The sequence below is a fragment of the Xenopus laevis genome, chromosome 5L (assembly GCF_017654675.1).
Source record: "Xenopus laevis strain J_2021 chromosome 5L, Xenopus_laevis_v10.1, whole genome shotgun sequence".
Taxonomy (NCBI): Eukaryota; Metazoa; Chordata; class Amphibia; order Anura; family Pipidae; genus Xenopus; species Xenopus laevis.
In genome coordinates, this window is record NC_054379.1 from 1,633,008 (window position 1) to 1,645,239 (window position 12,232).

Here is a 12,232-nt window from a genome sequence, read left to right on the forward strand (position 1 = left end):
CCCACCCTCATAGGCACCTGAAATGGTTACATGTTAATAAGCTTTCATATATTAAATTCTTTAGATAACGTAATCACATTAAATGGTCCTTAGCTCAGAGGTTATGGCAAGAGCTCCTTATCTTACTTACAATGCTTATGTGACCCTATTATTATAGCATGTTTTACTGCCTCATCAGAGCTTACACTCTAAGGTCCCTATCACATTCGCACACAATGTTCAATTTAAGCAAGAGCCAATTAACATGCTTAAGTGTTTAAGTAGTGTTGGAGGTACCTGGAGAGAACATGTAAAGTCCTTCAGATAATGCCCTGGCTAGAATTGAACCTAGGAAGCCTTAACTGCAAGGCAGCAGCACTGACCCTTGTACCACCATGTTACCCTATCTGGTGAATCAAGTGCCCCAGTATCCTTGGTGAGCCTCAATTCAGCCCTATACTTCATGACAAAGTGTTCCCTAAGCAACAATCCCTAGTGAGGGTCTTCTCACTGTCCTGGCAAGACACTGTAAGAGACTTTTGGGCCAGTCATCCCCCCACAGTGTCTACGTTGGTCATTGGCTGACCTGGAGGAACATTATGTAATTGTTGCCTGCCATGTTGTACAATATACAACCAATTGCCATGGGCCAGAAGGCTAATTAAGAACAAAAAACGTTGTATATTAAATTCTATCTATGTGCTTCTCTAAATAATGTTATAATTGTGTTTCTGTAAGGAAATACAGGTATGTAATCCATTATCTGTAAACCCATTATCCAGAAAGCTCCAAATTATGGAAAGGCCATCTCCGATAAACTATTTTATCCAAATAATCCAAATTTTTAAATGGTTTTAAAATGGTTTCCTGTTTCTTATTGGAAGCAAACCCAGCCTATTGGGGTTCATTAATGTTTACATGATTTTCTAGTAGCCTTGTATGAAGATACTTTATCCGTTATCGGGAAAACCCCAGGTCCCGAGCATTGTGGATAACAGGTCCCATACCTGTATAAGCAAATGGCTCTCAAGCAAGCATGCCTAACCCCTCCAATCAGCAGCAAACCCAACAAAGATTACATTTCATGTAATGGAGTTTCTACACTTTGAACATGGAATATTTGGGAAATGATGATTTGAAGCTTGTTCATGCCGATGGTCCCTGCTCAATGTATCGTTTGCTACAGAAATACTGAAAGCTTTGCAGCTCTCCAGATAAAAGGTAAATGTGTGTTTTATGGCTGCGGCTGGTGTGGAGCTCCACAAACGTCTGCTATCTACTCGGGTTACTGGAATAACAAGCTCACTGGTTAACCCGGAGAAAGTTAATTTATGTTTATTTATAGTTTAAGGAAGGGAAACCCTTTGGTTTGTATTTAAATTGCTGAGATTTAGCCTTCATTTCTACAACCCAACACGGAGAGGGTCTTGAGAATTAAAGAAAAAGAATAAATATCCAGAAAAGTAAAATAAACGTTGAGCAAAATCATATACAAATATCATGAAGAGTATTTAAGTATTTCTTCTCATATATTATTATATTATATAATGAACATATAATGTCTCGCTAGAATCGTTTCTCTGTTCATAAAAAGTCTTCTCTGAGTCTCACTAAAAAGGAACAGGAGGACGTTTCTAAGTAGTTTAATGTAAACAAGACTCTTTATTAAGGATTTGTGTATGGAAAGCTGTCAATCACTATTTCTGACATGTCAACACATAAACACCATTGGTCTTGGCCATCAAGAAAACATTTGTGGTTGACTGGGCTTCTATGGGCATCATTGGAATAAGAAGTGTAAGTTGTTATAAGTTTTGTATTATAAAGCAATCAACATATGCTGTAGCAATGTACAACGTAACAGTGTTAGGACCCTAGGACAGTCGGTAAACTTCATGCAGCCACTGACATCTTGATTAAAGGGATTGTTATACAGGGATTGTTATACAGGGATTGTTAATGGGCAAATTAAGCTGTTGGGGAACACAACGTCGTTACAGAGAACAGGAGACTTGTAGTTGAACACTTTTATACACTTTATTCACACTAAAGGTGGCCATACACGGACAGATTCAAGCTGCAGATATCGGTCCTTTAGACTGATTCGGCAGCTTATCTGCCCATGCGTAGTGCTCCTGACGGGTCCTCCAGATCGATATCAGGACAAAAATCGGGCAGATATCGATTGGTCAAGTTTGATTTTTTTGTACGATCCAGGACCGCATCAGCTAGTTGGTGCGGTCCTGTGCCCGTCGGAGCCCATTTGTAGTATTGTAACCTGAACATTCGGATTCATCTGATATTGCCCAGCCGTTAGTGGGCATATCGGGTTAAGATCCGCTCGTTTGGCAACCTTGCCAAGCGAGCGGATCTTATAGTGTATGGCCACCATAACACAGCTTCTCCAGTTTCACTTGTTCCAGTAACAATATCTTCAACAGGATTAGCAGGCTGCTTGGACCTCTTGTGGTGCCCACCTTCTTGATTCTCTTCCATCCGATCAGGTGACTCTACAAATCCCAGGTTTCTGGCACAGGAGATAATTTGCATCAGGATTACTCTCTATGTGACAACAGGACCCATCTAATCCTAGGGATCCTTGTTGGAGCCTCAGCTGCTCAGCTAGCTTCTCTACCCCTATCTGTCACCACTAGTGATGGGCAAATAAATTCGCCAGACACAAATTTGTGGCGAATCTCTGAAAACTATACCCCCAAAATCAATACTTGAGCAAAAGACAGTTTACATGAAATTAAGTGGCATATTAAGACTCTTACCAAACTGGAATATATATTTTAGTAAATATTGCCCTTTTACATCTCTTGCCTTGAACCCCCATTTCATGATGGGCTGTGTGCTGCCACAGAGATCACCTGACCAGAAATACTGCAGCTCTAACTGTAACAGGAAGAGATCACTTGACCAGAAATACTGCAGCTCTAACTGTAACAGGAAGAGATCACCTGACCAGAAATACTGCAGCTCTAACTGTAACAGGAAGAAGTATGGGAAAAAAAAAGACACAACTCTGTCTGTTAATTGGCTCATTTGACCTAACATGTATGGTTTGTTTGTGTGCACAGTGAATCATACAATGCCAGGGGGCGGCCCTTATTTTTTAAAATAGCAATTTTCTATTTATGATTACCCAATGGCACATACTACTAAAAAAGTATATTATTATGAAAATGGTTTATTTACATGAAGCAAGGTTTTCCATATGAGCTGTTTTAGGCAATATCTTTTTATAGAGACCTACATTGTTTGAGGGGTATAGTTTTCCTTTAATCAATCTTATCTTCCGTGAGGAAGTGACCCATTGCTCCCCCTCTTATACAGCCTCCCCACCTCTAAGGCTATATTCAAATCACTCAAGGTCACACAGGTAGACCCATTTCTCAATATCCTTCCTGTGTTTGGCCACCAGTCACACACCAAGGGGATAATTTAAGAATCTATTGTACCGATGTCACTAAGTTTAATGAAATCTATTACAACTTCAAAGTTGGTCCAATTGCCCTCTTAGAGATCAAGAAGGACATTTTTCCCCCTTTGGAGAAGCTAGGGTTCTTTTTTCTTTCCTCTGAATAAACTGGTACATGGGCAGGTTTCACTTCCAGGTTGAACTTGGACATTTTTATCAACCTCATCTACAATGTTACTAGAAGTTACAATATAAAAACAGTTGTCACTATGGGTAACACAGCGCTGCAATTTATCAACATTTGTTTAGTGAATCAGTCCCTGAGACTCAGATAGGAAGCCCTTAATCAGGACAGGCTGACAAAGTTGACTGTGTTGTGCAAGGGTAGATGTTGGTGCAAATGTGGACCTGGGTCCCTAGGACAACTACGGTAGATCCCCTGTTTTGACTGAGGCCCATACAAATATTTGGATACCGTGTTTGTGAAGATTCTCATTCATCCAGGTCATGGTATATCTGTAGAAAAAAGACAAATCAACTGGACTTGCTGTGTTTTTTTGTTTCCTTGAAGATGTTTCACCAGTCATCCAACTGACTTTCTCAATTCAGAATAACTTGTATTCTTCAGTAGAGGATATATACCCAAGAAAGATCCTATGTACAAGTTATTCTGAGTTGAGAAAGCCAGTTGGATGACTGGTGAAACATCTTCAAGGAAAAAAACACAGCAAGTGCAGTTGATTTGACTTATTTCTACAGATATTTGGATACTGCATTTCATACCAACCTAAACTAATGATCAACTTGTACAGCCTCAGCAATAAATGTGCCCCTAATACTGTATGACTTGTAGAGCCCCCAAGGCTGCACTAAATGCCTCTGTGATCCAAAGTTCATAAGATAACATTGGCCAAAGCCTGTTAGATAAACTATGCTGCAAAAGGGTAGGGATATTGCAGGCATCATTTATATGGTGTATATTGTTCCCTAAAAGAAGATGAAACTGCTTGGTTAGGATCTACAGCACCACGGACAGCAGATCATTATGGAAAGTCCAGTATGACATAAACAGATGGAGCAAACCTTATTGAAGCATGTGTGCCAGGCATATTACATACATGCATTTGTGACATGTTTTTATGGGCTTTGTGTCTGTACCTAGTCCATCCCTGAAATCTGTTCCATCAGTAACACACTTTTGCAAAGGCTTTATTAAAATTTCACAGTTTAAGGACAAGTTTACCTTTAGCTTTTAGTATGAGACGACACCTGTTCTAAGGAACTTTTCGTTTGCTCCTGATAATTTATTTAGCATGTTGTTTAAACTACAAGCATTTCTTGTATGACCATTAACAGCATGAAACTAAAAAATATGCCTGGTTGTTGGGGGTCAGTGATTCATAAAACTTATGAAACCTCATTTATGAAGGCAAGTGACATTTTGAACACAAACTGCCATGTTTAGTCTCCCATAGACTCCATTATTATCAAATAATTAAACATTTTAATAATGATTTCACTTTTCTGTGTAACAATAAAACAGTAGCTTGTACTTGATCCCAACTAAGATATAATTAATCCTTATTGGAGGCAAAACCAGCCTATTGGCTTTATTTCATGTTTATATGATTTTCTAGTAGACTTAAGGTATGAAGATCCAAATTATGGAAAGATCTGTTATCCAGAAACCCCCAGGTCATGAGGATTCTGTATAATAGGTCCCATACCTGTACTAATAGTTCGTTATAAGTTGAGCACTATGGTAAGAAAGTGTCCGTGCACAAATGTTTTTGGGCAAGGCCTTGAAGCATGATTGATTGAAATGCCAATTTAATTCCATGGTGCCAAATTACAGCAAACATCTGAGCATGTCAGCACTTGATTTTCTGGGAAGCATCTGGGTTACTATTCCACCTGGCCAACGTATCCCATCATATTCCTAGCAAACCAACCAATACATGTGTCCTACCTGTAATCACAACTTGTGGCTTAACCAAGCAGAATCTAAGCAAATAAGTGAAAACTCAGATTTGTGTTGTTTTATTAACCCGGAGAGGAATGTTACGCATCAGTTGCTTTCTTAAATGTAAATGTATGTCGTGGGATGAAACGATTGGGAATCTGAGTTGCTTTTTATGGTTCCAACTTTCTGATCTTCTTGGGTGGAACAAGTAAGCGCGTCGGTATTGCGTTCCATTAGAGAGGTGTTAAGCAGTAGCAACGCTGAAATGATGCAAGCAGTTGTTTCCCCAAAATGTTACGCTCTTTTTATTCCTGAAACGACTTGAAACGATTGTCTTTCAGCAGCCTGGAAGCATTTGCACAAACATTAGCAGAGCGAGCTATATAAACAGCTGCTGAGAATGTATAGGAAAACAGATCCGACACTAAACTTACAATCCTGCAGGAATTTCATTTTCATTTATTTGAAACGTCAACAGGTTTGAGCGGAGTCTGCAACATCATCGCTGCTTTCACTCTGGAAAAGAAAATATCAGGTGCCCAGACTGGAAGATTGAAGTGCTTTTGACAAAGTTCAAATAATCCTTTGTTCTATTTATTTTCTCCGCAAATCTCAACATAAATGAGCCCTTTATAAAAAAAAACCAAGGTAAATGTACCATTTTAGAGTTTACAGAAAGTGTTTATTTAAAGTACTTAGACTACCAGCTCCGCGGGGCAGTCTTGCCCTTGTAAAATAAACAGCCACTCATTTGATAACCATTAGCAAATGGAACCTTTACGGCAAGAAACTCACATCAAGCAGGTTAACGCTTCCTTCTAATTTCACAATAATCACAAGACTTGACTTGAGGCCACTGAGGGCTTTTTTATACTGAACTTTGTAAATAGCTACATGAAATATCAATTTAGAGGCTTATTTATTCAATTTACCAATATTATTATTGGCCAATGACAAATATATGAATTGTATTGACACAGTGGGAGTTCTCATGATAGGTGTATACATTTACATGCATGAGACCTAGGGTTTTCTGGATAACAAATCTTTCTGTAATTTGGATCTTCATACCTTAAGTTTACTAGAAAATAATGTTATCATTTAATAAACCAACTAGGCTGGTTTTGCCTCCAATAAGGATTAATTATATAGCTTGTAGATCAAGTACAAGCTACTGTTTTATTATTAAAGAGAAAAAGGAAATTTAGATTATTTGGATAAAATGGAGTCTATGGGAAACAGACTTTCCATAATTTGGTACATACAAATAAAACTTTGTATGAATAACAGGAACTGTTCAGCTGAAAAGAAACACAATAAATGCATTAAAATACACAATAAAACAATCTTTTTGAAGGATAATTTACAGTGAAAACCAAATCAGATGGATTATTGACATATTTCAATGTCAGTGTGCTGGTGGCCTCCTTAATTGAGAGGGATATGGGGATTTCTGTGTATGACAAGCTGTGTGACTCTAGGCAGTGGGCACTAAAGCAAATAAAGTTCTGTCTTACATAAAAGGGCATAAACTCAAGGGATGAAACATAATTTTGCCTCTTTATAGGTCCCTGGTGAGGCCTCATCTGGAGAATGGGGGCAGTTTTGGCTCCAGACCTTAAGACTGAGACAACTTAACTGGTTAAAGGGATTGAAGATTCAAGTGATAAGGAAATACTGTCAAGGTTGGGGTTGTTTTCTCTGGAAAAAATGTGCTTGAGAGGGGACATGATTAGACTTTACAAGTACATTAGAGGACTTTATAGCCAGATAGCAGGGGACCTTTTTCCCATAGAAAAGAGGAAAGAACCAGAGGCCGACTCTTTAGACTTGAGGAAATGAACTTTATTTGAAGCTGCAAAGAGGGTTCTTCATGGTGAGGGCAGTGAAGTTGGGGAATGCCCTTCTTTGATTCTATTAGTGCTCAGATGACATCTAAGAAAAAGCGTAATAGGAAAGTCTATAGTGATCTTCAGATCTATAGTTAGTTTTAATAGTTGTGTGAGTTTGCTGAACTTTTTAAAAGAAAGTTAGAATAAAGTTCATAAATTATATTTGGAACTAGCACTACATTATTTAATTGTTTCTCATAACAAGTACACAATTGGTGATATTTTAATATCCATAGGAACCCAAACTTTGTTTTTTGTGGAACAAGTGATCTGAATGATATACTTCCAGTATTGCATAAAGTATATATGAAGGGCCCAGTTGAAGAAAGATGGAGCCTTGGTGGTGCAGGAAGGCTGGGCCCAAATCTGAGGGGTAAAGGCAACGTTGGATCCACTGCCTGTGGTTGTGTTTCCAGGTGGTGTTGCAGTTTAAGAAGAGCTAGAGGGATGCAAGTTGTTTATTGCTGATGAAAACCTACAATAATAAATTAATACATCACAAAATAATTGTGCCTATGGAGTCTAGGACACGTGCTCTCTGCCATACCCTATAGCCAGCTCTGCTAAAATGTTGTATAACCTTATAGAATAAAACATGAAGCTACTGTGTCTTTTGTGGGTTTCTTCTCAATGACACATTCTTGATAGTCAAGCGAAACTTTAGAATTCTATAAGGTGCTTTCTGTACCTTAGGTTTATGTAGAATAAACTTCTAGGTGGATGTTGGAGAACTGGAGGTCCATGTAACTATGACCCCCTGTGAAAGCTGCCATAGACCTACTTAAAAAGAATTATATAGAGATTGTATACATCTATCCATATATATATATATATATATATATACACAAGACACTGCTCTTCTTCCATAAGCCACTGATGTTGTTGTTGGAGAGTGGTGTTAAAGCAAATATTGTGCAATTCCATGAAATAAATGGACATTGACCGATAAGCCTCATATTCTCAGGTAAAGAGTGGAATTCATCATAATTTTATTGTAATTATATAGGTTATAGAATAAACATTTGGGTTTCATTAAGGACTGGAGTTGGAATCTCCTCACCTTAAATTGTTGCTTCAGAATTTTGAAACAATTGTCTAAAGCCTAAAGGTGGAAAAGTAAAACATCTGTTTGGGTCCAATGATGACTTTCTAGACTAATTTTGTGCCCGGTGGAGAAGCCTCTCGTAAAAAAGTGAGAGCGACTGTGAATCGAATTTGCAAATGTCATTGCCCCTTATGATTACTTTATTTATACAGTGTTTTGTCTGCCACACTGTTGTCATGGATCTTGTTGTAGCAATGGGAGAATGTTGGCTGAAACAAATTGCTTCACACTATAAACTGAAGAGACATAAAAACAAGATAGTGTAATGAGAAAAGCATTTGAAGGAGAACAGGGAGAGCTCACAATTCAACGTCTCCAATAAAACAGGCAGTGAGAGCGGCTCACATGGACACACGGATCCCTGGGAAAACCAGTGAAAAAGCTTCACGGAAATGTTTCATCAACAAGAAATGGAAAGAAATTCTCGCTTTGGAACCGATGGCCAACTTGGTGCTCTGGGCCGTCCCACGGTAGCGCCGGGTTCTTGTGGAACCAACCCAATGTAGAGTCTAACGGGGTGAAAATCCTTATTGTACAGCCGAGATCTCCTGCTTGCTGGGGGCAGGATTTCTGCTTCAATAAAGTCATTATTTGTAGGATTAGGCTTTTGGAAACAATCATGGAAGATGTGATTTGCTGCTGCACAAAGGGATTCTTTGGGGGGAAAGGGTATTTCTACAGCTTTATCCAAGGTCTCCCTTTATAAAAACTACTGCTGAATTGTACAACTGATGTCTGTGAGACGTCTCAGATCTAATATGAAGGGGGGTGGTGTTTTTGGCAGCAGCGTCTTTCAGGAATAGATTCTCTGTACACTCTTACGGATAATATGGGATCTGTTATCTCTAAACCCATTATCCAGAAAGCTCTGAATTACAAAAAGGCCGTCTCCCATAGACTCCATTTTATGCAAATAATCCAAATGTTTCAAAATGATTTCCTTTTTCTGTGTAATAATAAAACAATAGCTTGTACTTGATCCCCACTAAGATATAATTAATCCTTATTGGAAGCAAAACCAGCCTATTGGGTTTATTTCATGTTTATATGATTTTCTAGTAGACTTAAGGCATGAAGATCCAAATTACAGAAAGATCCATTATCTGGAAAACCCCAGGTCCCGGGCATTCTGGATAACAGGTCCCATACCTGTAATAATAAAACAGTAACTTGTACTTGATCCCAACTAAGATATAATTAACCCTTATTGGAAGCAAAACCAGCCTATTGGCTTTATTTCATGTTTACATGAAATAATTTACATTTTTTGGTAGACAAAGTATGAAGATCCAAATCACGGAGAGATCTCTTATCTGGAAAACCCCAGCTCCAAAGCATTGTGGATAACAGGTCCCATACCTGTAATAATAAAACAGTAGCTTGTACCTGATCCCAACTAAGAAATAATTAATCCTTATTGGAAACAAAACCAGCCTATTGGGTTTATTTCATGTTTATATGATTTTCTAGTAGACTTAAGGTATGATGATCCAAATTACGGAAAGAGCTACGATCCAGAAAACCCCAGGTCCTAAGCATTCTGGATAACAGGTCCGATACCTGTAATAATAAAACAGTCGCTTGTACTTGAGAGAGCTTAGAGGTTGCACCACATTCATTTGGATCAGACTGGCACAGGGAAGCCACATACTGTGCCTGGAAAGACCGGTTAGTGTGAGAGGAATCCAAACTGGAGGAACAACCAGCAGGAGATTCCTATCTGAGCATCCAAAAGGGCTGGTAATCTCACTGTATGTCTGACTGTGCTGGACTCACCTGGAGAGACTCTAAAGTATCCAAAGAGGATTTGTGTGAGTATCCTGGTTAAAGGGACAGTACCCTAAAGAAGAGCTTGAAGATAAAGAGACTGTTTTATTAAAGGACTTTGCCTTCTTTAGTTAGTTAGATGCTAGCAAGTTAGTTAGTGAGGCCCTATTGCCACCAGTTAGGAGTGCTTTATGTACTAGTTGGCCATTTATTTTAGCTAAACCGTTGCTCAGTTTAACCAATACTGTGTCTTTGTTATGTGCATTCCTGGATCCCACTAGATGGAGGCACTGCGCTAGTAAGTACCAGGTACCCAGTCTCTCCCCACAGGTCCGCCATCAGAGGGGACAGTCCTCCCGGGCCCGGAGGATTCTCAGCAGTAAGGGGTGCCCGGCCGCACTCTGATTGGCTGCATCCCGGGCGTACGTGTGACGTCAGTACGCACGGGCGCAACTCTGCAGCTTCAGGCAGAAGAGAGAGGCCGCGCTACAAGAAGGACCTGCTTCCTGGAGATGGCACAACTTCCTGGAGACGGTGAAGACGTGGAAGACAGTGCCAGAGGAAGACAAAGACCCTGCAAAAGAAGAGGAAGTCGCCACTGGAGAAGTTGCCACTGGAGAAGAAGTCTCCATGTGAGGATGTGGAACAGAGAACTCAGTTGCAGGTAAGTGCCACTGACAACCAATGCAGGCCACTGACCACCAATGCGGCCCCTGACCACCAATGCAGGCCCCTGACCACCAATGCAGGCCCCTGGCCCCCAGTGTGGGCCTCTGACCAGTTTTTCGAGATGCCAAGAAGCTACTTTGGTGGCCATGGGTCACAAAAAAAAACAACTGATGGCCAGGCACCTCCGTGAGTCAGGGGCCCCATGGAGGGTCAGGGGACCCACACAACGTCATGCAGTCACACAACGGCCGTGTAACCTTTGTACTGGTGGGAGGGGTGTGGTTAGGGGAGGGGCGTGGTTAGGGGAGGTGTGGCGAGGGGGGGCCCAGAAAATGTTGTTGTGTGGGGCCCCGTGATTTCTGACAGCGGCCCTGTCTCCCCATACCACTGCGGAGTGGCTCAGGTTTGTCCTGTGTCATCAGGAAAGGGCCACACGTGGCGAAACATTGACAAAGGGGTGTTGAAAGGGTTACATATATTTACTATATGTATGTGAATAAGTAAATACAAGTATGAAATAAGGCTTTGTGTTAATGAAGGAAGAGCGATTTAAAGGGAAAGTACATGCATGTTTACCTCAATAAATGCATCCATCAATGATGTCTCCAGTAGGGGGAGCTCCTGGATTAGTTTACACAAAGCCATTGGACTGGAGCTGCATGTGCCCTTATGGGGCAGTTGGTTACATCTGGGCAATTAACCCTTGCCTTACGGCCTTCCTACTAAATTAATATGTAACTAGGTATCAGCGCAATGGGGCTTTTTCTTGAAACAGATTGTGCCTTTGTTGATGGGGTGCACTGCATGCATCCTAATATCTATATACTGGATATAATTAAATGGACATTGCAGCAGTGTTAGCTCGCATTCTGGCTGCATGTCAGCCTTTTGTTGCACCAATCACTGCAGTGAACTTGGTGATATTCAGAACAGGGGCAGGATGGTGTGAGTGGTGCTAAATGCAATTATATGGAGGTGTAAGGGGTGATCTCTAATGAATAAAGATGTAGTTGAGCACCGGCATCCCTTGTGCACTATATGTTATATCTCTTTATCCCTAGAGTAGACTCAATTGTCTCACCCACACGCCCACATTATTATTATTATTAATATTGTCACCAAGAAGAATATTAGTAATGTTTGTGCACTTTCTCCTGGTGGTGGATCCATGTTTATGGAATTTTTGTAATAATATTAGCAGAAAGGCATGTATATACAGGCATGGGATCTGTTATCCGTAAACTAGTTATCCAGAAAACTCTGAATTACGGGAAGGTGTCTCCCATGGATTTCATTATAATCAAATAATCCAAATTTTTAAAACTGATTTCCTTTTTCTGTGTAATAATAAAACAGTCGCTTGTACTTGATCCCAACTAAGATATAATTAATCCTTATTGGAGGCAAAACCAGCCTATTGGCTTTATTTATTC